This window comes from Pseudophryne corroboree, chromosome 3, assembly GCF_028390025.1.
Source record: "Pseudophryne corroboree isolate aPseCor3 chromosome 3, aPseCor3.hap2, whole genome shotgun sequence".
Lineage (NCBI taxonomy): Eukaryota > Metazoa > Chordata > Amphibia > Anura > Myobatrachidae > Pseudophryne > Pseudophryne corroboree.
Window position 1 is genome coordinate 91,516,082 of NC_086446.1, and position 27,108 is coordinate 91,543,189.

The 27,108-nt window shown below is 51.0% G+C and overlaps 1 long non-coding RNA gene across 1 annotated transcript in view; it reads right to left on the minus strand.

Annotated features, from left to right (window-relative positions):
• Window positions 1-1,203: 1,203 nt before the first annotated feature.
• Window positions 1,204-27,108, minus strand: part of LOC135054848 (uncharacterized) — a 136,848-nt gene continuing 110,943 nt past the window's right edge. The window contains exons 2-4 of the long non-coding RNA XR_010243579.1: window positions 6,317-6,470; window positions 4,930-5,094; window positions 1,204-3,839 (exon numbers count right to left, since the gene is read on the minus strand). This is a non-coding gene — a long non-coding RNA (uncharacterized LOC135054848). The remainder of the gene's footprint in view (window positions 3,840-4,929; window positions 5,095-6,316; window positions 6,471-27,108) is intronic.

Here is a 27,108-nt window from a genome sequence, read left to right on the forward strand (position 1 = left end):
TTCAGCCAATCAGGAAGCGCTACTACGTGGCGCTCACCTGATTGGCTGTGCGCTGTCTGTGCTGTGACAGCGCATCGCACAGCTCTCTCCATTATTTCAATGGTGGGAACTTTGCCGTCAGCGGGGGGGGGTTACCCGCGGTCAGCCGCTGACCGGCGGGTGACCCCACCGCTAACCGCAAGGTTCCCACCATTGAATATAATGGAGAGGCTTTGCGATGCGCTGTCTGAGCTCAGACGCACAGAGCCAATCAGCAGAGTGCAAGGACGTTGCACTCGCTGATTGGCTGAAGAGACCTTTCAGTGACAGCTGTCACGTAGAGGTCTCTGCATTCGGGGAAAGGGGTCTCATGTGTCAACATGGGACCCCTTTCAGTCCGCTGGCACGGGTTTTTGCGTTTTGTTATTTTGCCAAGTACCTGGATTATACTCTGGACGTGGATTTATCTCTGGACGCTGGAAGGTGAGTATAATTTTTTAACAGGTACCCTCGGATCGTCGGAGACTGTGGCAGTCAGCGTGTCAACATAGGTAAGTATGTGTGTGTCGGCAGTATGTAATAACGTTGTACTTGTCACGGTGTGTGTGTGTCCTGTTTTTATTAGGGTATTTTTTTTCCAGTAGTACTACAGGTACCAGCGGGCCCGTTTTTCTCCCGCATGCTGGTACTTGTGGTTCTCCAAGTACCAGCTTGCGGGGGAGGCTTGCTGGGACTTGTAATACTACTGGAAAAAAAAATATTCTGACATTTTTCTCAAGGCTATCAGCCTCCCATCCGCAGCCCTTGGATGGGGGGGACAGCCTCGGGCTTCACCCCTGGCCCTTGGGTGGCTGGGGGGGGACCCCTTGATTGAAGGGGTCCCCACTCCCCCAGGGTACCCCGGCCAGGGGTGACTAGTTGGATATTTAATGCCACGGCCGCAGGGCACTGTATAAAAGTGACCCCCGGCTGTGGCATTATCTGTCCAGCTAGTGGAGCCCGATGCTGGTGTAAAAAATACGGGGGACCCCTACTCTTTTTGTCCCCCGTATTTTTTTGCACCAGCACCAGGCGCAGAGCCCGGTGCTGGTTTTAAAAATATGGGGGATCCCCTGTCAAATTTTTCCCCGCATTTTTAGAACCAGGACCAGCTCGAAGAGCCCGAGGCTGGTTATGCTTTGGAGGGGGGACCCCACGCCATTTTTTTCCTTGATTTTACCGTTCTAGCTATTAAAAAAAAAAATAATAATCTTTTTAAAAATATATAAATAATACTTGTGCAACCAAAAAAGACAAACCAAGTACCTAATCCCTTCTAATATAAATAGATAATGCTATTCCCAAAAAAAAAACAAAAAAAAAAAACATGTTTTACATTTTTTTTTATTGGTTTCACCCTCCAAAGTGTGGCGGATTGAAAATGACGAATTTACTATCTAAAAGCACTGTTGTCGAATTTCCAAACTTAAATTGAATACACTTTGGTCGAATTGCAGCACTTGTATCATTGCAGAAAAGTCGAATTTGACAAAAGTCGAATTTCAAAAAGTCGAATTTTGAAAGTCCGTTTTTTTGACGGAAAGCACTGAATTGCATTGACGATTTATTTTTTTGGGCGAAAAAATCCCGAAATTCGACAATTTCGGGAATTCGACCGCAATTGCATATACCCCTAAAGCTCTTAAATGAAGAATATTCAAATTAAATATAGTGTGGTACTATGTAATAACAAAGTTATGCCAATCATAAGACATACAAAAAGCATGGAAATTGACAATATTTTAGAGAGAATCAGTGAGAAAATAAAACATAGCAAGGGTCCTGGCAACAGTGAATCAGTATACAGACTTGAAAAGAAACAAAATCAGTCTGGGGGACGGGCCCATTCCGGAACCACATATCCCAACAATTCACAAACAGTAACCAGCAAAGAAATGGAGTCATCAGCCATCTTGCACAGCATTATCCAAGTAGAGAAGAGTAAAGGCCTCAAGTCCACAAAAATTACAGAATGGAAATCCATCCCCCTCCCTAGCACCTCAACGGACTGCAATGAAATACAGTACAGTTCTCCAGTGTGGAAAAAGTCACATTTTGAGGCCCTGAATGAGATTGCAGTGTGGGTCCACACAGTCACTAATGACGAGATGGAGGCTGCCGCCGACATCCCATGCACCATCGCCAACCGGGAATAACGGCGAATACGCATGGGATTAATCTGCAACTCCCCCAATTTATTTATAATTTGTTGTGTAGCGGAATCCACAGGCTCACCCAAGGGCTCCGAGGGCATCAACACAGGTAGGCAGGCAGACTCTTCAGGAGAAACAGGCACCGCAACAGTCTCTTCTCCAAACATAGCAAGAATCCTTTTCTCAGATTCCATAACAGCCTTCAGGATAGAGGAGATTAGATGTTCAGAGGTACTAGCAGGGTTAAACATGGCTGCAGGGGGTGCCTCACCGAAGCCAGTAGTATGTAAAGAAGCACTGAATAGCAGATAGAAATAATAGAAAGGTCCAGTCTCAAACAGGCAATATCAGAGGTATAAAACGCAGAAGAAATGGCAGTTCCGTGTGTTCATGATAGAGGAGACCTCAGTGTTCAGCAGAGCGTAATAGTGAAAAAAAAAGTGTGCACTCACTAGGGAAGCATAGGAGAGAAGTAATGAAGTGCCTAGATCTGCGGTTTCCTAGGGGCCCGGTCAAAAGATGGCGTCTCTGCGACAGGAAAGCACTCTCTCAATAAGCTGCTCCCAGGGTCGGCCAAAATGCAAGGATTCCGCTCCCAATATAAGGCGACAGCAGCGGCACAGATACGGAGTTAGAAGCAGCACTCAGAAGAAGCCGCACCGCATTCAGCTTGGGTAGACAGTCGGGTAGAAGAAGTGGCGGATCCGCAGCAGGTAAGTTTGACCACAGTAAACATGCGGTCAATCCTGGTGATGGAGAAGTCTCCCACCACCGCCAATCAGCGCCAGCAGTCCCCGAATCAGCAGCCCGCCAGCCAGAGCGGTCAGAGGAGAGCCGTAGCCGGAAGTGAGCCTGTGCACAGCACAATATCAGGCAGCGAGGCCGGCCGCGACACCCAGGATGTAGGCCGCACTACGCAGCTCCGCAATGCCGAGGTTTTTCTGCAGCTAGAGACACAGCACAAACACCAAAAGATGCAGCACACTGGAACACCCCTGTGGAGCAATTTCCACCGAGAATGCGGCAGGGAGCAGGATATATCAGCAGGATGTTGGTGAGGAGCTACAATCTGCAGCTGTTTCTCCATGCCGAGCCAAGCCACGCCCCCCGATCAGAGATTTTATTTAGAACTGATGGTAATTTAAGTGATCCTTCAGCACTCAGTAGAGGAAAAACCCCCGGTGGGGGAAACCTCTGGGGAACCATGGCTGGAAGGACTGCCCTTCCGTCTGGGCATTAAGAGGCTCTGCAGCTGTAGTGGAGATGTAAGTGACGGGCAGGGGTGCCAGGAGCCATCACATTCACCTTTACAAAAGGCAAAACAGACCAAAGACTCCTAATGCGCAGCAGCAATCCTGTGTGCATTCATCCCACTCTCTGAGGGCTTCTTCCACAAAATTGCCAAACCTGCTGACGAAATTCATTTCCTTGTCCGGATTATCTCTCCTGGCTCTGGGTGGGATTACACCAATATCTGCGTTGGAAACTGTGTCACTATCTGAGTGGGAGACTTCATCATTATGTGGGGGTATGACTGCGTCACAATCTGCGTGGGTGTTGTCAGACGTGTCACTATGAGGATCCGGTGCTGCCTGTCCTATGAAGTATTCATGGACAAATGCAAATTCTGTCTCTGGCGCTGAAGAAGATGCGGAATCCCCTTCCAACCTGTAATACATAAAGGGTCATTTTATCATTTGCTCATTAGTGCTGTGCTCGCTAGTTGAACAATTAGCTCCCTTTTCCCACATAATGTGCAGCTGCACTCGCCTACGCTTCTGGAACATCCATATTTATTTAGGAAGTCCAGTGGACTCTCTACTGAAGTGGGAGAAATGGGTGAAATGATGACATGATGCTCAGAAAGTCGCATCATCTTGGCCCTGACCCCTCTTAACAGCCCTGTAATGTACAGCATTATGTGACAATTGAACCGCCGCGCACGGGTTACGCCACACATTTTTATTCCAAGATATATTTATGAATTATTCTCTGTTTAAAAAGCCAATTCTCATCAAGTTGTGATGTTTGGGCGGCTACTCTAAGGGGGTGATTCCGAGTTGTTCGCTCGCTAGCTGCTTTTAGCAGCATTGCACACGCTAGGCCGCCGCCCTCTGGGAGTGTATCTTAGCTTAGCAGAATTGCGAACGAAAGATTAGCAGAATTGCGAATAGAAATTCCTTAGCAGTTTCTGAGTAGCTCCAGACTTACTCACAAATAGCGATCAGTTCAGTCAGTTTAGTTCCTGGTTTGACGTCACACACACGCCCAGCGTTCGCCCAGCTACTCCCCCGTTTCTCCAGACACTCCCGCGTTATTCCCTGAAACGCCTGTGTTTTTCCGCACACTCCTAGAAAACGTCCAGTTTCCGCCCAGAAACACCCACTTCCTGTCAATCACACTCCGATCAGCAGAACGATGAAAAAACTTTGTTACGCCGTGAGTAAAATACCAAACTTTTGTGCCAATTTACTTGGCGCAGGCGCGCTGCGTACATTGCGCATGCGCAGTTTGCGACTAATCGCTCCGTAGCGAAAAAAAATAACGAGCGAACAACTCGGAATGACCCCCTAAGTCAGGCTGTCACTTGCATTGTCACTATTGTATGCGTGTTATGTTATACCTGATGTGGCTGGGTTATTATATGCATATGGATGAGTCCTGAATGTGTGTACACAATGTTAATAATAATAATACTAGTATTGGTCAAATTCAGTATACATTGGTGAGATATAGACGGTGCTTATATGGAACTCACACTTCCTCTGATGAAGCGCCTGCGGCTGGAGCCGGACCCTTTTGGCGACCACGATACACTAAGATCTTTAGTTTTTTCCCAGCTTGATGTTGTTTTCATATTGCAGAAAATCTAGGACGCTCCATCCCACCACATTCTGCTTATTGATCTTTATTAATTTGTCTCCTGTAAATGATAACATAGTTGAATATAAAATAACAGGAAGGGGTTAGCTAGTCATTAAGCTCCAGATAATAGTAAGATATTTATAATTTACCCTCACATTACTGGTGACACGGTACCAATCAGGTAGATATCATGTCACATAGGATAGTGTAAGCAGGGGTGCTGAGAAGGGGAGGGTGGGCACACAGGGGCCTGGGCTGTAGAGGGGTTGCACCAGGCCACCAAGTTGGTGTGAACACGTGCTCTCCAGTGGGCAGCGCATCATGTAAATAGGGCCCCAGTGTTCCCAATGGGCTGTGGTCACACCCCCACATGCTTGGCCACGCCCCTTAGTACCGGGGACCAATCTCCTGCTACTAGTTCTATTTAGCTCTGTAATGCAGACACACATGGGGCGGGATGTAATGACACCTGAGTTTGGTGGCCACGTGGGATGCCGGCCAAACTCAGACTTTTTTTAAAGGGGCAATCACTTACAAGGCAAACCCGAGTTCGGTCGGCATCCTGTACTGCTGGCGAACTCGGGCAGCATTACATTCCGCATGTATTCCTTATAGGCACTAGGGATCTTTAGTCATATGAATTAATTACTTAGGTTAGCCACAGAATTATTCCTCATTTCTGCAGCGGGGTACCCGGGAACTGAGCCGCGGGAGTTTGTGACGCCGCTAGGGAGGTGACGGAGACGCTGCACTGAATGTCACCCTGACATAACAGTGCTGCGGCCTTTGAAGTCTTCAGCTTTTTCAGGGCTGCCCAGTGCAGCCCGCCTGTTAGGTGACCTGCTGCCTGCAGGCATCACTGGAAACTGAGCTCTCAGTGCCTGGAGGTGGGGGTTATAGAGGAGGCCCCAATGCATCCTGGGACAGTCAAAGCTTTGCCTGATGGTGCCTCTGGATCTAAGATCCCGCTCTATACCTCAATGTTTTCCCTGTGGAACCCAGTGTACCTCGCAGAAAGAGAGTTAACCATGGTAAGTCTACCATTACGCTCCTTATTTTTTAATAAAATGATGTATTTATTTACTTTTTGTGGCCATTATCTCATTGTATTGACCTTTTAGTTCCTGTCATGTAAGTGCCTTTTTACTTTCCATGCATTGACTCGGTTGGAGTTATGTGCTTTTATGGCAGCGCATATATATATATATATATATATATATATCACTTTCTTATTTAGATAATACTTCATGTTCTCTTACATATATCAATGAGTATATTACCTTTCTGTAGTCCACTCTTGGTGATTTGTCCATGTTGTTCTAAGGACTTTATCTCCAGAAAGTGATCTTTATTGTCGAACACCTTTATCCCGATCTTTCCACTCCCCTTTATCATAGTGGCCAGCACGGTGGGACCCAGGTTATATTGGGAGACCTTCAATTACAGAAAGACGCAATTCACTATCTAGTTACATACACAACTATTGTATAACTGCTACACAGTAATGCAGACCTATATCTGTATATAACACATGAAAGATGCAGTGCTATATGAGCTGATATACTCCCTCATTCCCGGGTTCTCAATGCCAACCCTTTACTAAATGACACAAGTGGGTCTGAGCAGCGCAGGTCAGGGTGTCTGCCATGCACATTATGGAGGGTATGCATAGCCAGTGGTAAGCAATGGGAGCTGCTCTGACACTACACATCCCAGCATACTTTGCCACAGATTTGCATTTAGGGCACCCTAAAAGTGTGGCAGGGCATGCTGGGATGTATAGTTCCACAGTAGTGCCGCATGTTGCAACTCTGAGTAATTACCTCCAGCTTATCATCGTTATCACCACCAATATTACATAACAGTGTAGCTACTCAAATATTTAAAGGGCCATTTAAATACATATAGAACAGTCCCTGGGCCCCTTTCCCTTGTTAGGTATAAGCAGTGTGCCCCAAGTTACAGGCATATGGGTACCTGAGGTTATCATAGACTTACATGCCGCCCTCCAGGTTTTGTGGGACTACACAGCCCAGCATGCCCTGCCACAGTTTTAGTATTCCCTTATAGCTACACTGTGGCATGGCATGCTGGGATGTGTAGTTCCACAACAGCTGGAAGGCTGCATGTTGAACACCCCTGGGCTAGAACAACTATGTCAGTTCATATGTAATGCCTATGATTTGCGGCTATTGAGAACCAGAAATACTGTAATAATGAATACTCTCTTAACGTATAGATTTAGGCACAGATACCTCCTGACATTGTGGCCTATTAAATTGGGACAAAACACTGCCTTCTGCGCCCAGACACGACCATTTTCAGGTGAGCCCTACCCCTTTTAAGATCCTAAACCCCTTTTAAGACCCCTTTGAAAAACTCCAATTGTGCAAATAATGAAGTACAATAAATAAAAATTTGGATTTTTTTTACTTACCGTAAAATCTCTTTCTCTGAGTCCATCTGGGGGACGCTGCACACTTACACTTGGGTTAGAGTGTGTGAGTATGGAGTTTGGCACAAGCTATAAAAAGAACTAACTCCTCCCCCTCTAACCCCTCCCATCAACCCCCTGTTCACAGGAAGCACTCCTCAGTTAAAGTTTACCAAAGCCGAGAGAGAGAAAACAAAACCAACAATCAATAACCAGACAAGAGGGAAGGGATCGCAGCGTCCCCCAGATGGACTCAGAGAAAGAGATTTTACGGTAAGTAAAATATCCAAATTTCTCTATCATCCATCCGGGGGACGCTGCACACTTACACTTGGGTGATATCCCAAAGCAAGCCAAAGAGGGGGGGGGGGCACACAGGCGGGAAATCTGCCCCTAAGATCAGATGCCCAACAGAGGCATCGCATCCCCCCATACCAAAAGTATGGAAACAATAGAATCCTGTGAAGGTTGCCGCTCTACACAGCTGCACAATAGAGGCACCTCCGCGAACAGCCCAGAAGGCCCCAACGGCCTGAGTCGCACAATTCCGCAGAGGGTCAGGAACAGGAACAGCAGAGGACACATAAGGCTGACGGGTAGCTGATGTGACCCAACGAGCCTCAGCGTTCTTAGAGACCGGTCAACCTCGCTGGGACGCACCACTAAGAACTAACAACGTGTTCGTACGGCAAACTTCAAATGTTTCGGTTCAAGGTTTGTCTTGAACTGAGGTCTCAATATACACTGGTCTCTAGCATTAGTGCGCTGAGCCACAGCTCCTGTGTTGAAAAAAAAGAGTTTTGTATGTAAAACCACTCTATCCCAATAGAAAAACCAACAAAGGTGGACTGCAGTAAAGGACTGCCAACTCAGAAACACACCGAGCTGAGGCAATGGGCAAAAGAAAACAAAACCACCGTAAGAGGAAGGAACCGCCGCCCAACAGAGTCCAGAGGCTGGAAAGGAGACACAGGAGCTACACAGGGAAACTGTATATGCAAAAAGCTGCAAAGGAAACACCGAACATCCGCATATTCGCACCAAAAGATTCAACGTTTTACTGGGCACTGTGATTGGTTTGCGAGCCTGAAACATAGTCAGGGCTACTGACTGAGGTAAACTTATTACTCTGATGATGCCGTTCTCCACTATCACGCCATCACCATCAGATGAGACAAATCCCGGTGATGACACAGTTTGAAAGTGAAGATCTGGCCGAAGAGGTACACTATAAGGAGCCTTGGCCACCCTGGTCTGAAGCATTGCAGAGCAGTTTCGACAGGCAAATCCGGAGCGATTTAGTTAGACCGAAAGAGCCACTGGTCAAATGCGTTGAAGCACTCACTGGATCTTGCCAGAGGCAGAAACAAATATGCCAGATGAAAGTGACAAGGTGCTAACACGGCGTCCATGATTGCCACAAGAGGATCCCCGGAGCGATCACCATAGCAGGGAAGTCCTTTTTGCAGAGTCGAGAAGCCCTGAGGTCGATGTCGGCTTGTCACACAGGTACATCAAAATCAGAAAAACCTGTTGGATTATTTCACATTCTTCGGGGAAGAAAAGCATGACAACCCGGGAAGTCCGCGTTGTCCATTCTGGAATTGGCCGATATTGCCGGAACCCAAAGTTCCACCCTCTGCATATGTGAGATACCGTTCAGATAGCTCTCCAGCTGCAAGTGCCACTGTGCATGTTGATATAGGCCACTGCAGTGTTGAAGTTCGACTGGATGCGGGATGCAAGACCATGCTAATCTTCTCTGTATCGTGCCAATTTTCTTTTCTTTTTTTCTTTTCTAGTATATGTGCTGCCAAATCGAGCACTTGTAGAAAGCCTTGAGCTGGAGCCAAGGCGTCGTGGATTGCCCGAAGATGGAAGTGACATCTACACTGCGGACCTCAATGTTTTTGAAAACCAAAGTTGAAACCCTAAACCATAACGTCTGAGACTAGTGACTGTGGTTATGACCGTCTATGTCAAGACAGAAAATGTGAGTCCTATGGGTCAGATTCGGCTTGTGTAGACACCAACGAAGATATTGTCGTATTTTAAGTGACATACTGAACTGTTGTTTATGTAAACTCAATTCTGCCTGGGATTAATAACATAGAATTTGAGATTGAAGAATCCAGGCATGAGACCGGGAGAATGGAGCCACCTGTAAAGTCGCCTCTATCTTGCAGAGGAAGTGTATGCCGTGGATCACTGACCCCTGAGGAAACTGCGAAAAGAGTGTATTCTGGTCTGGAAATCCTGCACTCAGCCAAAAGACAGAGATACCTGGGGTCGAATAGAAAAATAAGATTTTACTCACCGGTAAATCTATTTCTCGTAGTCCGTAGTGGATGCTGGGGACTCCGTAAGGACCATGGGGAACAGCGGCTCCGCAGGAGACTGGGCACAGCCAAGAAAGATTTAGGACTACCTGGTGTGCCCTGGCTCCTCCCACCATGACCCTCCTCCAGACTTCAGTAAGGATACTGTGCCGGGAAGAGCTGACACAATAAGGAAGGATTTTGAATCCCGGGTAAGACTCATACCAGCCACACCAATCACACCGTATAACTCGTGATAATATACCCAGTTAACAGTATGAACACAACAGAGCCTCTCAAAAGATGGCTCAACAATAACCCTTGTAGTTAACAATAACTATATACAAGTATTGCAGACAGTCCGCACTTGGGACGGGCGCCCAGCATCCACTACGGACTACGAGAAATAGATTTACCGGTGAGTAAAATCTTATTTTCTCTGACGTCCTAGTGGATGCTGGGGACTCCGTAAGGACCATGGGGATTATACCAAAGCTCCCAAACGGGCGGGAGAGTGCGGATGACTGTAGAATTTTGCAAACGTGTTTGCCCCTGACCAAGTAGCAGCTCGGCAAAGTTGTAAAGCCGAGACCCCTCGGGCAGCCGCCCAAGAAGAGCCCACTTTCCTCGTGGAATGGGCTTTTACAGATTTAGGTTGCGGCAGGCCAGCCACAGAATGCGCAAGCTGAATTGTGCTACAAATCCAGCGAGCAATAGTCTGCTTTGAAGCAGGAGCACCCATCTTGTTTGGTGCATACAGGATAAATAGCGAGTCAGTCTTCCTGACTCCAGCCGTCCTGGAAACATAAATTTTCAAGGCCCTGACTACGTCCAGTAACTTGGAGTCCTCCAAGTCCCTAGTAGCCGCAGGCACCACGATAGGTTGGTTCAAGTGAAAAGCTGATACCACCTTAGGAAGAAACTGGGGACGAGTCCTCAATTCTGCCCTATCCATATGGAAAATCAAATAGGGGCTTTTACATGACAAAGCCGCCAATTCTGACACACGCCTTGCCGAAGCCAAGGCCAAAAGCATGACCACTTTTCACGTGAGATATTTTAAATCCACGGTTTTGAGTGGCTCAAACCAATGTGACTTTAGGAAACCCAACACCACGTTGAGGTCCCACGGTGCCACTGGAGGCACAAAAGGAGGCTGAATATGCAGCACTCCCTTGACAAATGTCTGAACTTCAGGCAGTGAAGCCAGTTCTTTTTGGAAGAAAATTGACAGAGCCGAAATCTGGACCTTAATGGAACCCAGTTTTAGGCCCATAGTCACCCCTGACTGTAGGAAGTGCAGAAATCGACCTAGCTGGAATTCCTCCGTTGGGGCCTTCCTGGCCTCACACCACGCAACATATTTTCGACATATGCGGTGATAATGTTGTACGGTTACATCTTTTCTAGCTTTAATAAGCGTAGGAATGACTTCCTCCGGAATACCCTTTTCTTTTAGGATCCGGTGTTCAACCGCCATGCCGTCAAACGCAGCCGCGGTAAGTCTTGGAACAGACAGGGCCCCTGCAGCAGCAGGTCCTGTCTGAGCGGCAGAGGCCATGGGTCCTCTGAGATTAATTCTTGAAGTTCCGGGTACCAAGACCTTCTTGGCCAATCTGGAACAATGAGAATAGTTCTTACTCCTCTTTTCTTTATTATCCTCAGTACCTTGGGTATGAGAGGAAGAGGAGGGAACACATAAACCGACCGGAACACCCACGGTGTCACTAGAGCGTCCACAGCTATCGCCTGAGGGTCTCTTGACCTGGCGCAATATTTTTCTAGCTTTTTGTTTAAGCGGGACGCCATCATGTCCACCTGTGGCTTTTCCCAACGGTTTACAATCAGTTGGAAGACTTCTGGATGAAGTCCCCACTCTCCCGGGTGGAGGTCGTGCCTGCTGAGGAAGTCTGCTTCCCAGTTGTCCACTCCCGGAATGAACACTGCTGACAGTGCTAACACGTGATTTTCCGCCCATCGGAGAATCCTTGTGGCTTCTGCCATCGCCGTCCTGCTTCTTGTGCCGCCCTGTCGATTTACATGGGCGACTGCCGTGATGTTGTCTGACTGGATCAGAACCGGCTGGTTTTGAAGCAGGGGCTTTGCTTGACTTAGGGCATTGTAAATGGCCCTCAGTTCCAGAACATTTATGTGTAGGGAAGTCTCCTGACTTGACCAAAGTCCTTGGAAGTTTCTTCCCCGTGTGACTGCACCCCAGCCCCGAAGGCTACATCCGTGGTCACCAGGACCCAGTCCTGTATGCCGAATCTGCGGCCCTCTCTGAGATGAGCACTCTGCAGCCACCACAGCAGAGACACCCTGGTCCTTGGAGACAGGGTTATCAACCGATGCATTTGAAGATGCGATCCGGACCATTGGTCCAACAGGTCCCACTGAAAGGTTCTGGCATGGAACCTGCCGAATGGAATCGCTTCGTAGGAAGCTACCATCTTTCCCAGGACTCGCGTGCAATGATGCACCGACACCTGTTTTGGTTTCAGGAGGCCTCTCACTAGAGACGACAGCTCCTTGGCTTTCTCCTCTGGGAGAAACACTTTTTTCTGGACTGTGTCCAGAATCATCCCCAGGAACAGTAGACGTGTCGCCGGAACCAGCTGAGACTTTGGAATAATCAGAATCCAACCGTGCTGGTGTAGCACCTCCTGAGATAATGCTACGCCGACCAACAACTGCTCTCTGGACCTCGCCCTTATCAGGAGATCGTCCAAGTATGGGATAATTAAAACTCCCTTTTTCCGAAGGAGTATCATCATTTCGGCCATTACCTTGGTAAATACCCTCGGTGCCGTGGACAGGCCGAATGGCAACGTCTGGAATTGGTAATGACAATCCTGTACCACAAATCTGAGGTACTCCTGGTGAGGATGGTAAATGGGGACATGCAGGTAAGCATCCTTGATGTCCAGAGATACCATGTAATCTCCCTCTTCCGGGCTTGCAATAACCGCCCTGAGCGATTCCATCTTGAACTTGAATTTTCTTAAATATGTGTTCAAGGATTTCAAATTTAAAATTAGTCTCACCGAACCGTCTGGTTTCGGTACCACAAACATTGTGGAATAGTAACCCCGTCCTTGTTGAAGTAGGGGCACCTTGACTATCACCTACTGGGAATACAGCTTGTGAATTGCCTCTAACACAGCCTCCCTTTCTGAAGGAGTCGTTGGTAAGGCAGATTTGAGGAAACGGCGGGGAGGGGGGGGGGTGTCTCGAATTCCAGTCTGTACCCCTGAGATACCACTTGAAGGATCCAGGGATCTACCTGTGAGCGAGCCCACTGATTGCTGAAGTTTTTGAGACGGCCCCCCACCGTACCTGGCTCCGCCTGCTGAGCCCCAGAGTCATGCGGCGGACTTAGCAGAAGAAGCGGGGGAGGACTTTTGTTCCTGGGAAGTGGTTGTATGCTGCAGCTTTTTTCCCCTACCTCTGCCTCTGGGCAGAAAGGACGCGCCTCTACCCCGTCTGCTCTTTTGGGGGCGAAAGGACTGCACCTGATAATACGGTGCTCTTTTTGGTTGTGAGGGGACATGTGGCAAAAATGCTGACTTCCCAGCTGTTGCTGTGGACACTAAGTCTGAAAGACCATCCCCGAACAACTCCTCACCCTTATAAGGCAAAACTTCCATGTGCCTTTTAGAATCTGCATCACCTGTCCACTGCCGGGTCCATAACCCTCTCCTGGCACAAATGGACAGTGCACTTATTTTTGATGCCAGCCGGCAAATATCCCTCTGTGCATCTCTTATGTAAAAGACAGCATCTTTAATATGCTCTACGTTTAGCAATATAGTGTCCCTGTCTAGGGTGTCAATGTTTTCTGACAGGGAGTCTGACCATGCAGCTGCAGCACTGCACATCCATGCTGAGGCAATAGCTGGTCTCAGAATAATACCAGTGTGTGTATATATAGCTTTCTGGAGAGCCTCCTGCTTTCTGTCAGCAGGTTCCTTTAGGGCGGCCGTATCCTGGGACGGCAGTGCCACCTTTTTTGATAAGCGCGTAAGTGCTTTATCCACCCTAGGGGGTGTTTCCCAACGTGACCTATCCTCTGGCGGGAAAGGGTACGCCATTAATAATTTTTTTGAAATTACCAATTTTTTATCGGGGGAAGCCCACGCTAGTTCACACACTTCATAAACCTCACACGTCAGATGCTTCCACGCGCCACTCAAGCACACTTATCTTATGAAATAAAGACACCACAACTGTAGTTGGCGTGAAAGGGGTCAGCTTTTATTTTCTGACTGAGAGGGAGGCCTATTAAATACTAAAACTAAAATGCAGACTTCCCTCTCTAACTAAAGGTGGCGAGGAGAAGAACGGTTAAACATAATAAATGTAACATGGGTGATAAACATTATAATACATAATAAACAAGCAGTAAAAAACATATGTGTTAGGGAGCCTCCTGCCCCAGATGTTCCGGGATCGGCCTGCTGCCTCCATCCCAGACCTCGAAAATCAAAAATCCAAGGACAGGGGTCGACCTTCTGCCACTACCCCTGTCCCCCAACGGTTGCAGGGACGGAGGTACGCTCCGCCCCTACGGGATAAAAGTTGGGCCACCGGCCCCGACATCCACATATGTTTTATACTAATTATATGGACCCACTTGTGAAAATGATGCCCGTAAACTAATTCTAAAAGATATAAATTACCTATAAATACACCCAAACTGACTAACTGTGAACTCATCATTAAACTTAAGTAACCGTTCAGAAAACCGGCCACCGAAAGCCGACACAAAGAACCCCATAGTAAAACCAAAACCAACTCTGTTCCGGTTTTTTGGGGGCGGGAGGGCGGGCTGCGTGAAGACACTGAAAGAGGCAGGAAATGGTGGGTTAGCCACCTATATCCAGGCTGTACAGCCCCTTTCCACAATCCGGCCAATGGCCTACCAGTTCCTCACTCAACGTTCCTCCCACTGCAAAAACCTTAACCCCTTGCAGGCCAAAGTGATGCACCAAGCAGCGCTCTGCAAGCACGGACGGCGTGTTTATGCTGCTGCTGTCATATTATATTCCTTACGCAGTCTTAAACCTCACACGTCAGATGCTTCCACGCGCCACTCAAGCACACTTATCTTATGAAATAAAGACACCACAACTGTAGTTGGCGTGAAAGGGGTCAGCTTTTATTTTCTGACTGAGAGGGAGGCCTATTAAATACTAAAACTAAAATGCAGACTTCCCTCTCTAACTAAAGGTGGCGAGGAGAAGAACGGTTAAACATAATAAATGTAACATGGGTGATAAACATTATAATACATAAAAAACAAGCAGTAAAAAACATATGTGTTAGGGAGCCTCCTGCCCCAGATGTTCCGGGATCGGCCTGCTGCCTCCATCCCAGACCTCGAAAATCAAAAATCCAAGGACAGGGGTCGACCTTCTGCCACTACCCCTGTCCCCCAACGGTTGCAGGGACGGAGGTACGCTCCGCCCCTACGGGATAAAAGTTGGGCCACCGGCCCCGACATCCACATATGTTTTATACTAATTATATGGACCCACTTGTGAAAATGATGCCCGTAAACTAATTCTAAAAGATATAAATTACCTATAAATACACCCAAACTGACTAACTGTGAACTCATCATTAAACTTAAGTAACCGTTCAGAAAACCGGCCAACTGCCAGGTTACAAACCTGCCACCGCCACCGAACTAAAAAACCCACACAACAAAACAGAAAAAACTAACTAGAGAGACTTAAGAAAGCACAAACCAAATGAACTATGAACAGGAAAGAGCTATCTATAGGGACCTAAGAATGTAAATAATGTCCTCCAGGAAGATAAGCATGCCAGCCGGGGACAAATGCACCCCGTCAGACCGGTATTGTGTCGGGTCACGGTAGGAAATACCACCGTGCGGCACAACCAGCCCGCCATGCTGGAGGACAGCACGGCCAACGACCGAATTGACCCTCCTCCGAACCAGGTCAATCGCCCCGGGGTTAAAGGCTCCGCGCCAAGACCGCCGAGGAACGATGTCCGACCAGAGGATGAGGCAAAACGGCCAGTCAGCCATGAGTTCCAGTAGCTGGCACCTGATTTCGAGGCGAATGTCGAGCCCAGTGCGGCGTACCAGATCATTGCCCCCCAGATGCAAGACCAAAATCAGGGGGTACCCAAATCGGCCAACTGCCGCCCGAAGCCAGTCCCGCAGGCCATCCCAGCGGAGGCCTCTACGCCCCAACCAGCGCACAGCCTGCAGCTCCGGAAACCGGGCGGTGTCGCAAGCCAGAGCCGACACGGACAGCCAGTAGATGTAGGAATGGCCGACAAACCATAGAAAGTGCGGATCTAACCGCCGCCCTGCAAAATAAGGTGTGCTAAGGTTAGGAATGATATAAATAAGGTATGTAAATAAGAATCCTGACTGCAGCCCTAACGGGGGGGGATTGTGTGGGGGGGGGGGGGGGCGCCCAATTTGACTTGAGGCAAAAACGAAACTTCGTTAGCCGGCAAAAGCCGAAATTAAAACCAACGATAAAACAAAAATTCCTCAAGGCCCCCGCAATCACAAAGTGCAACTGCGACGAGCGGCTTGTCCTCAAAGGGGCGCACTGGGAGGAAAAGGCCTGATATAGCGCCTGACTGCACCAGACCTCCACCTACCCAGTGCCCGGACTTCGACCTCGGACCAACCCGCCGCAGCGGCAGCTGAAGCAGCGCCGATGCGGAAAGAGTGAGTCCCATAGTCGGCCGGAGATAGACCCAGGTACAAAATACAACGCCCCAAAACCGACCGGAATTGATATCTGGTCAACGGGGCGCCGTCACAATGGACGAGCCACCCGGTGGGCGTTGGAGGCCGTATGGACGAATATGCCCGGGCCGCGGAAACTGGATAAATGCCCCGCGCACGAGCCGGACCCATTCGAACCCACTGCCCCCTGCCGGCTACGTCAGTCTTGGATCGCTGAATTCTGCACCATAAACCGTCGGGGCGGATGACGACGTGGGCCTCCAGCATGGGCGAGACCGAAGCCCGAGAGACGGACACCAGCTCACCCACCCTGAACGCACCGTGGAAGGCCATAGTAAAGGCCGCCCGGAAGAGGCGAACCTCGTATCCCGAAAAGCAAATGCTCGGTAGGGATCCCAAAATCCGCCTCAGCAAAGCACCGGTGATCGGCTGGCGGGTATCCGGGAGGGGCGGGGTGGCCCGAGCCCAACCATTCAACACCCGCCGGAGGAAAAAGGACTTCGTAAAGTCCGCTTCCCCCCGCAGCTGCAGAAAGTAAGAGATACCTGCCAGAACCCTGTTAACAGACGCCCGCGAAATACCGTCGGAGTACAGAACCCAGATGTAATCTAAAAGTAAATCATGAGAGGTCTTACCACACTGGCCTCTCTCCCGGATGAAGCGACACCACCGCTCCCAGGCGGCCCGATAGGCCGCAAAAGTTGCAGGGGCCAATGACCTGTGGGCTAACGCCTCCATTCCGGGTGGATGACCTGCCACACAGAAGCAGGACATAATTCCCCATGGAGGAGAGCTGCAGGAGCCAAGCGCCTAAATCGCTGCAAATCGCCGCATGACAGGGCATCTGCAATTTCGTTACGCACGCCAGGGACATGTTTGGCTCGCAACGTAATGTTGTTGACCAAACATAACAAGACTATCTGCGCAATGACCCGCAATACCGGCAAGGACGTGGATTTTTGGCGGTTGATGGCAAAAACCACGCCCAGATTGTCGCACCAGAAGACAACATGTTTATTACGCAGGGCATCGCGCCATAAGTCTAAAGCGACCAGAATAGGAAAAATTTCCAGCAACAGCATGTTCGTAGTGAGGCCCATGCGAAGCCAGGCATGCGGCCAAGGAGAGGCACACCAACGACCCGCAAAATAAGCGCCAAACCCGAAAGCGCCGGAGGCGTCCGTGAAAAGCTCCAGGGTCGGGCTAGACACGATCGCCTCCTGCCAAATACAGGTGCCGTTGAAACGAACAAGAAATTCGTCCCAAATGCTTAGATCCCGACGGATTTCGAGGGACAACCTGAGGAAATGATGCGGGCGTCTAACCCCCACGGTAGCCCGTTCCAATTTTCTACAGAAAACCCTGCCCATGGGGATCACTTTGCAAGCAAAGTTAAACAGGCCCAATAGGGATTGGGCCTGCTTGAGAGTGAGCTTGCCCGCGGACAGCGCATATATGATACCGTCACGTAAACGCAACACCTTGTCCGAAGGAAGCCTACAGAGACCCCTGACCGTATCAATCTGGATCCCGAGGTAAACCAAGGAGGCGGAGGGTCCCTCCGTCTTTTCTGGTGCAACCGGAACCCCGAAGCGCGCAAAGAGGGCCAGAGCCCCCTGCAGCAGGTTGACGCAGCGAGGGGAGTCTGAGGGGCCGATAAACAGAAAATCGTCCAAGTAGTGGGAAATTCCCCGTTCGCCCGTTGCCTGCTGGAGACACCAGTGGAGGAAGGAACTGAATCTCTCAAAGTAGGCGCAAGAGATAGAACAACCCATCGGGAGGCACCGATCTATGTAGTAGCCATCGTCCAGCTTAAAACCCATAAACCTGAAGGCGGAAGGGTGCAGCGGAAGGAGACGAAACGCAGACTGGATGTCCAACTTACACATAACTGCCCCTGGGCCAAAAGACCGTACGGTGTCAATGGCCGAATCAAAGGACAGGTAAACGACCCTACACTGGTCAGCAGGGATAGCGTCATTAACCGAGGACCCCGCAGGACAGGAAAGGTGTTGGATGAGGCGAAATTTGCCCGCTGTCTTTTTGGGCACTACGCCTACGGGGGACAAGACCAAGTCTGGCAAGGGGGGCTCCCGGAAAGGGCCTATCATCCTCCCTAAGGTCACCTCCGCCTCTACCTTGTGCCGGAGCACGTCCGGAAACTCCCGAGCCGAACGCAGGTTAGTACCCGCCCCAGGACCCACCCGTCCATGTATCGGCAAGGGGAAACCCGACGCGAAACCTAAGTGTAAAAATCGGGCATCCCCCGACCGCGGGTATCGTCGCAGCCAGGGAATGAGCGCGCAAAGTCTAATTGGGGTGGGAGCTGTGGCTAGCGCCGGTGGCCGCGGGAGCGCGACTCTGTCGGGGCTGCGAGCCAAAAGCACTCCCGGTCCCAGGACTGGGGCAATCTTTAATGCCGTGGCCCCCGCCACATCTGATACAGGAGTGGCGAAAACGACATCGCCCCCCCAAGTCGCATTGTGCATTATTAAAAGCGAAGCATTTCCCATGCCCCGCGCGCCCTGCGCCTCCGCGAAAGCCGGCAGAACGAGAGGCAGGTTTTTTTGCCCATCGTCTTGCCGTGCCGCCGTCATCTGTGGCGGCCGAACCTTGTGTCAGTTCAGAGCACAATTCCACGTCTTTTTTACCAAAGTTATAGATCTCCCGGCCATGTTGTTTGCGTCGGAAATCCTCGTCGTAGCGCCGCCAGGCAGACCCTTTGTACTTATGGTACAGAACGTGTATAAGAAATTGATAGCGCACCACGTTCATATGTTCATCCGGGCGCGTCTCTAGGTAACACGCCGCAAAGATCAACATGCAGCGGACCCAATTCTGGTAGGACCGCAAAGTGTCCTCGCTACCCTGCCCCTTTTTCTTAGCCGAAAGCAAGGCTTTGCGATCGTCGCTGGTAAGGGCAAAAATGTTCACATATTGGCCCTTACGGATACGGTCCCGGATCCGGGGCCTGAGTCCACGTTGCACCGCCGTATTGGCGCAGTGCACGGTGTCTGATTCCACCTATACTTGGGACGCGGACGAGGTGGAATACCGCCGCTTGCGTTGTCTACGACGCTTCACCCTGTGCAAGCCGCCATCTGAGGAGGACAGACCCTCCGAGGAAGTAGAGGCAAGGGAGGAATCTGTGCCCCGACGCCTGCGCCTACTGCGCTTGCCGGAAATCCTACCTGCGCTGCTACCTATGCTAGAGGCGCTGGAGCGAGTACCCGAACCCAAGCCGCTAGCGCTCCCCTTGGACCAGTCAGGGTCCGAGGAAGACTCACCTGCTCGAGAGGGAACGCCGTCCGCGCCTCCGGCCACCGAATGACTCGTGGATACACCGGCGGACTCCATTGCCGATCCGACTACCGTGGCTGGGGAGACAAAAGAGACATTGTTCCCCTGCACCGCCACCGGTCCCGCAGCCACCGGGAGCGGGGCAAAAGGGGGGGTAGTTGCCCCAGTAGACAGAAGTGGAATAAGGGATTGCGCAATGCTATCCGCCAAGGAAGCGGTGGGCCGCCCCAGTCCCCCGGGTACGGAGGATAACAAGGGAGCCACCGCTGACACTACAGCGGCACAAATGGCGGACAAGACGGAGGCGTCCACCAAGGGTGCAGTCGCAGGGGCAGGTGAAGTAAGGACGGACCTCCTCCGCGCGTCACGCGCCCGACGTGCGGTACGCAAACCTCCCCTCGGGAGCAAGGATCCGGAGGATCCCTCACTGTCGGGAATCATGGCACCACCGTCTGGCTGCGCCAGACCGCGTATAGACTGCCGGCCCCTCGACTGTCTACCGACCCGAGCGTCGGCCACAGGGGGAGAAGCCGGAGAGTCGTCGCCACTAGAAGGGAGGAGTCCGACGTCGGACTGAGAGCTGGCCGCGGAAGCGTCGGCAGTTGAAAAATGGATGCGGGGAGGGGGTGCTGGGTCGGGATCCGCCTGCGCACGCCGCCCCCTAGTGGGGTGATTAGCTGGCAGGCGCGACCCCGTCCGCTGTCTGCCAGGCGGCGCGCGGCTGCGGGCGGCGGCCGAGCCACTTGCCAAGGCGGGCGTCCTGGATGGGCCCGACGCCCCGGGCCCCACCACGAAAGGGGAGGTCGGACGGGCAGGCACACCGCGGGCGGGCGCGGGCCGCCCCCGTACGACCGGCCCCGCACTGTCTGTAACAGCTAATGCCCCCCCCGCTGGCGCGGAGCGGGGGCGACGCCCCACCCCAACGCGGGAGGGCGCTGACCGCACGGGTGGGGGGGGGTAGTGGCACAGAGGGGGTAAGCCTCATGTGGGCCCCCCTGCTGTGCGCCATGTTTGCTGCACGCGCAGGCAGTAGTCCAGCTGCCGCGCGACCCCCCACCCGCCCACTAACTGAGGCAGCCGTGTTGGGGACTGGTGAGAGCCGCCGGGCCGCCGGGCGGGAGCTCCGCCCCCGCCCCACGTGACCCGCGCTGCCACCCGCTGTAAGAAACGGCGGGGCCAGGGACGGTAAAACACCGTCCCTGGCAGGCCGCCTGAGGCTTCTCCTGCTCCCCGGCGCTCCGTCCCCCGCCGCTGATTGCAGCGGGGAAGGAGACGGGGAGGACGCACGTGGGGGAGCGCGGGCGGGCGGCCGAGCTCGGCCGCGCACAGCCCTAGTTTCCCTAACAGCCACAGCAGCTCCGTCCCCCGCCGCTGATTGCAGCGGGGAAGGAGACGAGGAGGACGCACGTGGGGGAGCGCGGGCGGGCGGCCGAGCTCGGCCGCGCACAGCCCTCGTCTCCCTCACAGCCACAGCAGCCGCAGCAGCAGGGCTTCCCCGACCCGGCGGAACATCAGGGGAATCTAAAAGCCGGGCGGGGAGGCCAGCGCTGCGTGCAGGACGGGAAGGGGGGTTTCGTAACCCCGACATGCCCAGGGGAAGAGGAGTCACAGCAGGCAAAGGGGGGGGGAATACCAGCAATAACCTCCAAGAGAGTAGGAGAAGAAGAATAAAAGAGTTAGGAATAGGATGAATGTAGCAGTAGGAATATAGGAAAGAGAAGATAAGGAAAAAAGAGAAGAAAAATAAAAGTATATATTACTGAATAAATGAACAATACTTGCACTGCCTGCGTGAAGACACTGAAAGAGGCAGGAAATGGTGGGTTAGCCACCTATATCCAGGCTGTACAGCCCCTTTCCACAATCCGGCCAATGGCCTACCAGTTCCTCACTCAACGTTCCTCCCACTGCAAAAACCTTAACCCCTTGCAGGCCAAAGTGATGCACCAAGCAGCGCTCTGCAAGCACGGACGGCGTGTTTATGCTGCTGCTGTCATATTATATTCCTTACGCAGTCTTTCAATTCTTCAGAAGGGGGAAAAACTACTGGTAGTTTTTTCTCCCCAAACATAATACCCTTTTTTGTGGTACCTGGGGTCACCTCAGAAATGTGTAAAACATTTTTCATTGCCTCAATCATATAACGAGTGGCCCTATTGGACATTACATTAGTCTCTTCGTCGTCGACACTGGTATCAGTATCCGTGTCGACATCTGTGTCTGCCATCTGAGGTAGCGGGCGTTTTAGAGCCCCTGATGACTTTTGAGACGTCTGGGCAGGCACGGGCTGAGAAGCCGGCTGCCCCGCATTTGGCATGTCGTCAAATTTTTTATGTAAGGAGTCGACACTTTCGCGTAATTCCTTCCACAAGTCCATCCACTCCGGTGTCTGCCCAGCAGGGGGTGACAACACATTTATAGGCACCAGCTCCTCCTCCACATAAGTCTCCTCATCAAACATGTCGACACAGCCGTACCGACACACCGCACACACACAGGGAATGCTCTGACAGAAGACAGGACCCCACAAAGCCCTTTGGGGAGACAGAGAGAGAGTATGCCAGCACACACCAGAGCGCTATATAAATCAGGGATTAACTAAATTATAATAAGAATTTACTTACCGATAATTCTATTTCTCATAGTCCGTAGTGGATGCTGGGAACTCCGAAAGGACCATGGGGAATAGCGGCTCCGCAGGAGACTGGGCACAAAAGTAAAAGCTTTAGGACTACCTGGTGTGCACTGGCTCCTCCCCCTATGACCCTCCTCCAAGCCTCAGTTAGGATACTGTGCCCGGACGAGCGTACACAATAAGGAAGGATTTTGAGTCCCGAGTAAGACTCATACCAGCCACACCAATCACACCGTACAACTTGTGATCTGAACCCAGTTAACAGTATGATAACAGAGGAGCCTCTGAAAAGATGGCTCACAACAATAATAACCCGATTTCTCTGACGTCCTAGTGGATGCTGGGACTCCGTCAGGACCATGGGGATTAGCGGCTCCGCAGGAGACAGGGCACAAAAATAAAGCTTTAGGATCAGGTGGTGTGCACTGGCTCCTCCCCCTATGACCCTCCTCCAAGCCTCAGTTAGGTTTTTGTGCCCGTCCGAGCAGGGTGCAATCTAGGTGGCTCTCCTAAAGAGCTGCTTAGAAAAAGTTTTTAGGTTTTTTATTTTACAGTGAGTCCTGCTGGCAACAGGCTCACTGCAACGAGGGACTTAGGGGAGAAGAAGTGAACTCACCTGCGTGCAGGATGGATTGGCTTCTTAGGCTACTGGACACCATTAGCTCCAGAGGGATCGAACACAGGCCCAGCCATGGAGTCCGGTCCCGGAGCCGCGCCGCCGACCCCCTTGCAGATGCCGAAAAGTGAAGAGGTCCAGAAACCGGCGGCAGAAGACTTTTCAGTCTTCATGAGGTAGCGCACAGCACTGCAGCTGTGCGCCATTGTTGTCACACACTTCACACCAGCGGTCACGGAGGGTGCAGGGCGCTGCGGGGGGCGCCCTGGGCAGCAATGAGAATACCTTGTTCTGTCTAAAAAATACATCACATATAGCCCCTGGGGCTATATGGATGTATTTAACCCCTGCCAGGTCTCACAAACACCGGAGAAGAGCCCGCCGAAATAGGGGGCGGGGCCTATCTCCTCAGCACACAGCGCCATTTTCCTGCTCAGCTCCGCTGCGAGGAAGGCTCCCAGGACTCTCCCCTGCACTGCACTACAGAAACAGGGTAAAACAGAGAGGGGGGGGCACTTTTTTGGCGTTTTTTGATATATTAAGCTGCTATAAGGGAGACAACACTTCTATAGGGTTGTTCCTATATATTTATAGCGCTTGGGTGTGTGCTGGCAAACTCTCCCTCTGTCTCCCCAAAGGGCTAGTGGGGTCCTGTCTTCGATAAGAGCATTCCCTGTGTGTCTGCTGTGTGTCGGTACGTGTGTGTCGACATGTATGAGGACGATGTTGGTGTGGAGGCGGAGCAATTGCCGGTAATGGTGATGTCACCCCCTAGGGAGTCGACACCGGAATGGATGGCTTTGTTTATGGAATTACGTGATCAGCACATTAACCTCAGTCGGTCGACACAGACCCAGACACGGACACCGAATCTAGTGTCGACGGTGAAGAAACAAACGTATTTTCCAGTAGGGCCACACGTTATATGATCACGGCAATGAAGGAGGCTTTGCATATCTCTGATACTGCATGTACCACAAAAAGGGGTATTATGTGGGGTCTGAAAAAACTACCTGTAGTTTTTCCTGAATCAGACGAATTGAATGAAGTGTGTGATGAAGCGTGGGTTAACCCCGATAGAAAACTGCTAATTTCAAAGAAGTTATTGGCATTATATCCCTTCCCGCCAGAGGTTAGGGCGCGCTGGGAAACACCCCCTAGGGTGGATAAGGCGCTCACACGCTTATCAAAACAAGTGGCGTTACCGTCTCCTGAAACGGCCGCCCTCAAGGATCCAGCGGATAGGAGGCTGGAAACTACCCTGAAAAGTATATACACTCATACTGGTGTTATACTGCGACCAGCCATCGCCTCTGCATGGATGTGCAGTGCTGGGGTGGTTTGGTCGGATTCCCTGACTGAAAATATTGATACCCTAGATAGGGATAGTATTTTATTGACTTTAGAGCAATTAAAGGATGCTTTTCTTTATATGCGAGATGCTCAGAGGGATATTTGCACTCTGGCATCGAGAGTAAGTGCGATGTCCATATCTGCCAGAAGAAGTTTATGGACGCGACAATGGTCAGGTGATGCGGATTCCAAACGGCATATGGAAGTATTGCCGTATAAGGGGGAGGAATTATTTGGGGTCGGTCTATCGGATTTGGTGGCCACGGCAACAGCCGGGAAATCCACCTTTTTACCTCAGGTCCCCTCCCAACAGAAAAAGACACCGTCTTTTCAGCCGCAGTCCTTTCGTTCCTATAGGAACAAGCGGGCGAAAGGACAGTCATATTTGCCCCGAGGCAAAGGAAAGGGTAAGAGAGTGCACCAAGCAGCTTCTTCCCAGGAGCAGAAGCCCTCCCCGGCTTCTGCAAAGCCCTCAGCATGACGTTGGGGCTTTACAAGCGGACTCAGGGGCGGTGGGGGGTCGACTCAAGAATTTCAGCGCACAGTGGGCTCACTCACAGGTGGACCCCTGGATCCTGCAGATAGTATCTCAGGGTTACAGGTTGGAATTCGAGAAGTCTCCCCCTCGCCGGTTCCTAAAGTCTGCTCTGCCAACGTCTCCCTCAGACAGGGCGACGATATTGGAAGCCATTCACAAGCTGTATTCTCAGCAGGTGATAGTCAAGGTACCCCTCCTACAACAGGGAAACGGGTATTATTCCACACTATTTGTGGTACCGAAGCCGGACGGCTCGGTAAGACCTATTCTAAATCTGAAATCTTTGAACCTGTACATACAAAAATTCAAGTTCAAGATGGAGTCACTCAGAGCAGTGATAGCGAATCTGGAAGAAGGGGACTTTATGGTGTCCCTGGACATCAAGGATGCTTACCTGCATGTCCCAATTTGCCCTTCACATCAAGGGTACCTCAGGTTCGTGGTGCAAAACTGTCATTATCAGTTTCAGACGCTGCCGTTTGGATTGTCCACGGCACCTCGGGTCTTTACCAAGGTAATGGCCGAAATGATGTTTCTTCTGCGAAGAAAAGGCGTATTAATTATCCCTTACTTGGACGATCTCCTGATAAGGGCAAGGTCCAGGGAACAGCTGGGGGACGTAGTAGCACTAACCCAAGTAGTGCTGCAACAGCACGGGTGGATTCTGAATTTTCCAAAATCTCAATTGACCCCGACGACACGTCTGCTGTTCCTGGGAATGATTCTGGACACGGTTCAGAAAAAGGTGTTTCTTCCGGAGGAGAAAGCCAGGGAGTTATCCGAACTTGTCAGGAACCTCCTAAAACCAGGGAAAGTGTCTGTGCATCAATGCACAAGAGTCCTGGGAAAGATGGTGGCTTCTTACGAAGCGATTCCATTCGGCAGATTCCACGCACGAACTTTTCAGTGGGATCTGCTGGACAAATGGTCCGGATCGCATCTGCAGATGCATCAGCGGATAACCTTATCGCCACGGACAAGGGTGTCTCTTCTGTGGTGGTTGCAGAGTGCTCATCTGTTAGAGGGCCGCAGATTCGCCATACAGGACTGGGTCCTGGTGACCACGGATGCCAGTCTGAGAGGCTGGGGAGCGGTCACACAGGGAAGAAACTTCCAGGGAGTATGGTCAAGCCTGGAGATGTCTCTTCACATAAATATACTGGAGCTAAGAGCGATTTACAATGCTCTAAGCCTGGCAAAACCCCTGCTTCAGGGTCAGCCGGTGTTGATCCAGTCGGACAACATCACGGCAGTCGCCCACGTAAACAGACAGGGCGGCACAAGAAGCAGGAGAGCAATGGCAGAAGCTGCAAGGATTCTTCGCTGGGCGGAAGATCATGTGATAGCACTGTCAGCAGTGTTCATTCCGGGAGTGGACAACTGGGAAGCAGACTTCCTCAGCAGACACGATCTACACCCGGGAGAGTGGGGACTTCATCCAGAAGTCTTCCACATGATTGTGAACCGTTGGGAAAAACCAAAGGTGGATATGATGGCGTCTCGCCTCAACAAAAAACTGGACAGGTATTGCGCCAGGTCAAGAGACCCTCAGGCAATAGCTGTGGACGCTCTGGTAACACCGTGGGTGTTCCAGTCAGTGTATGTGTTTCCTCCTCTGCCTCTCATACCAAAAGTACTGAGAATTATACGGCAAAGGGGAGTAAGAACGATACTCGTGGCTCCGGATTGGCCAAGAAGAACTTGGTACCCGGAACTTCAGGAGATGCTCACGGAAGATCCGTGGCCTCTACCTCTAAGACGGGACCTGCTTCAGCAGGGACCGTGTCTATTCCAAGACTTACCGCGGCTGCGTTTGACGGCATGGCGGTTGAACGCCGAATTCTAAGGGAAAAAGGCATTCCGGAAGAGGTCATTCCTACACTGGTAAAAGCCAGGAAGGAGGTGACTGCACAACATTATCACCGCATTTGGAGAAAATATGTTGCGTGGTGTGAGGCCAGGAAGGCCCCCACGGAGGAATTTCAATTGGGTCGATTCCTACATTTCCTGCAAACAGGATTGTCTATGGGCCTCAAACTGGGGTCCATTAAGGTTCAAATTTCGGCCCTGTCGATTTTCTTCCAGAAAGAATTGGCTTCAGTTCCTGAAGTCCAGACTTTTGTAAAAGGAGTACTACATATA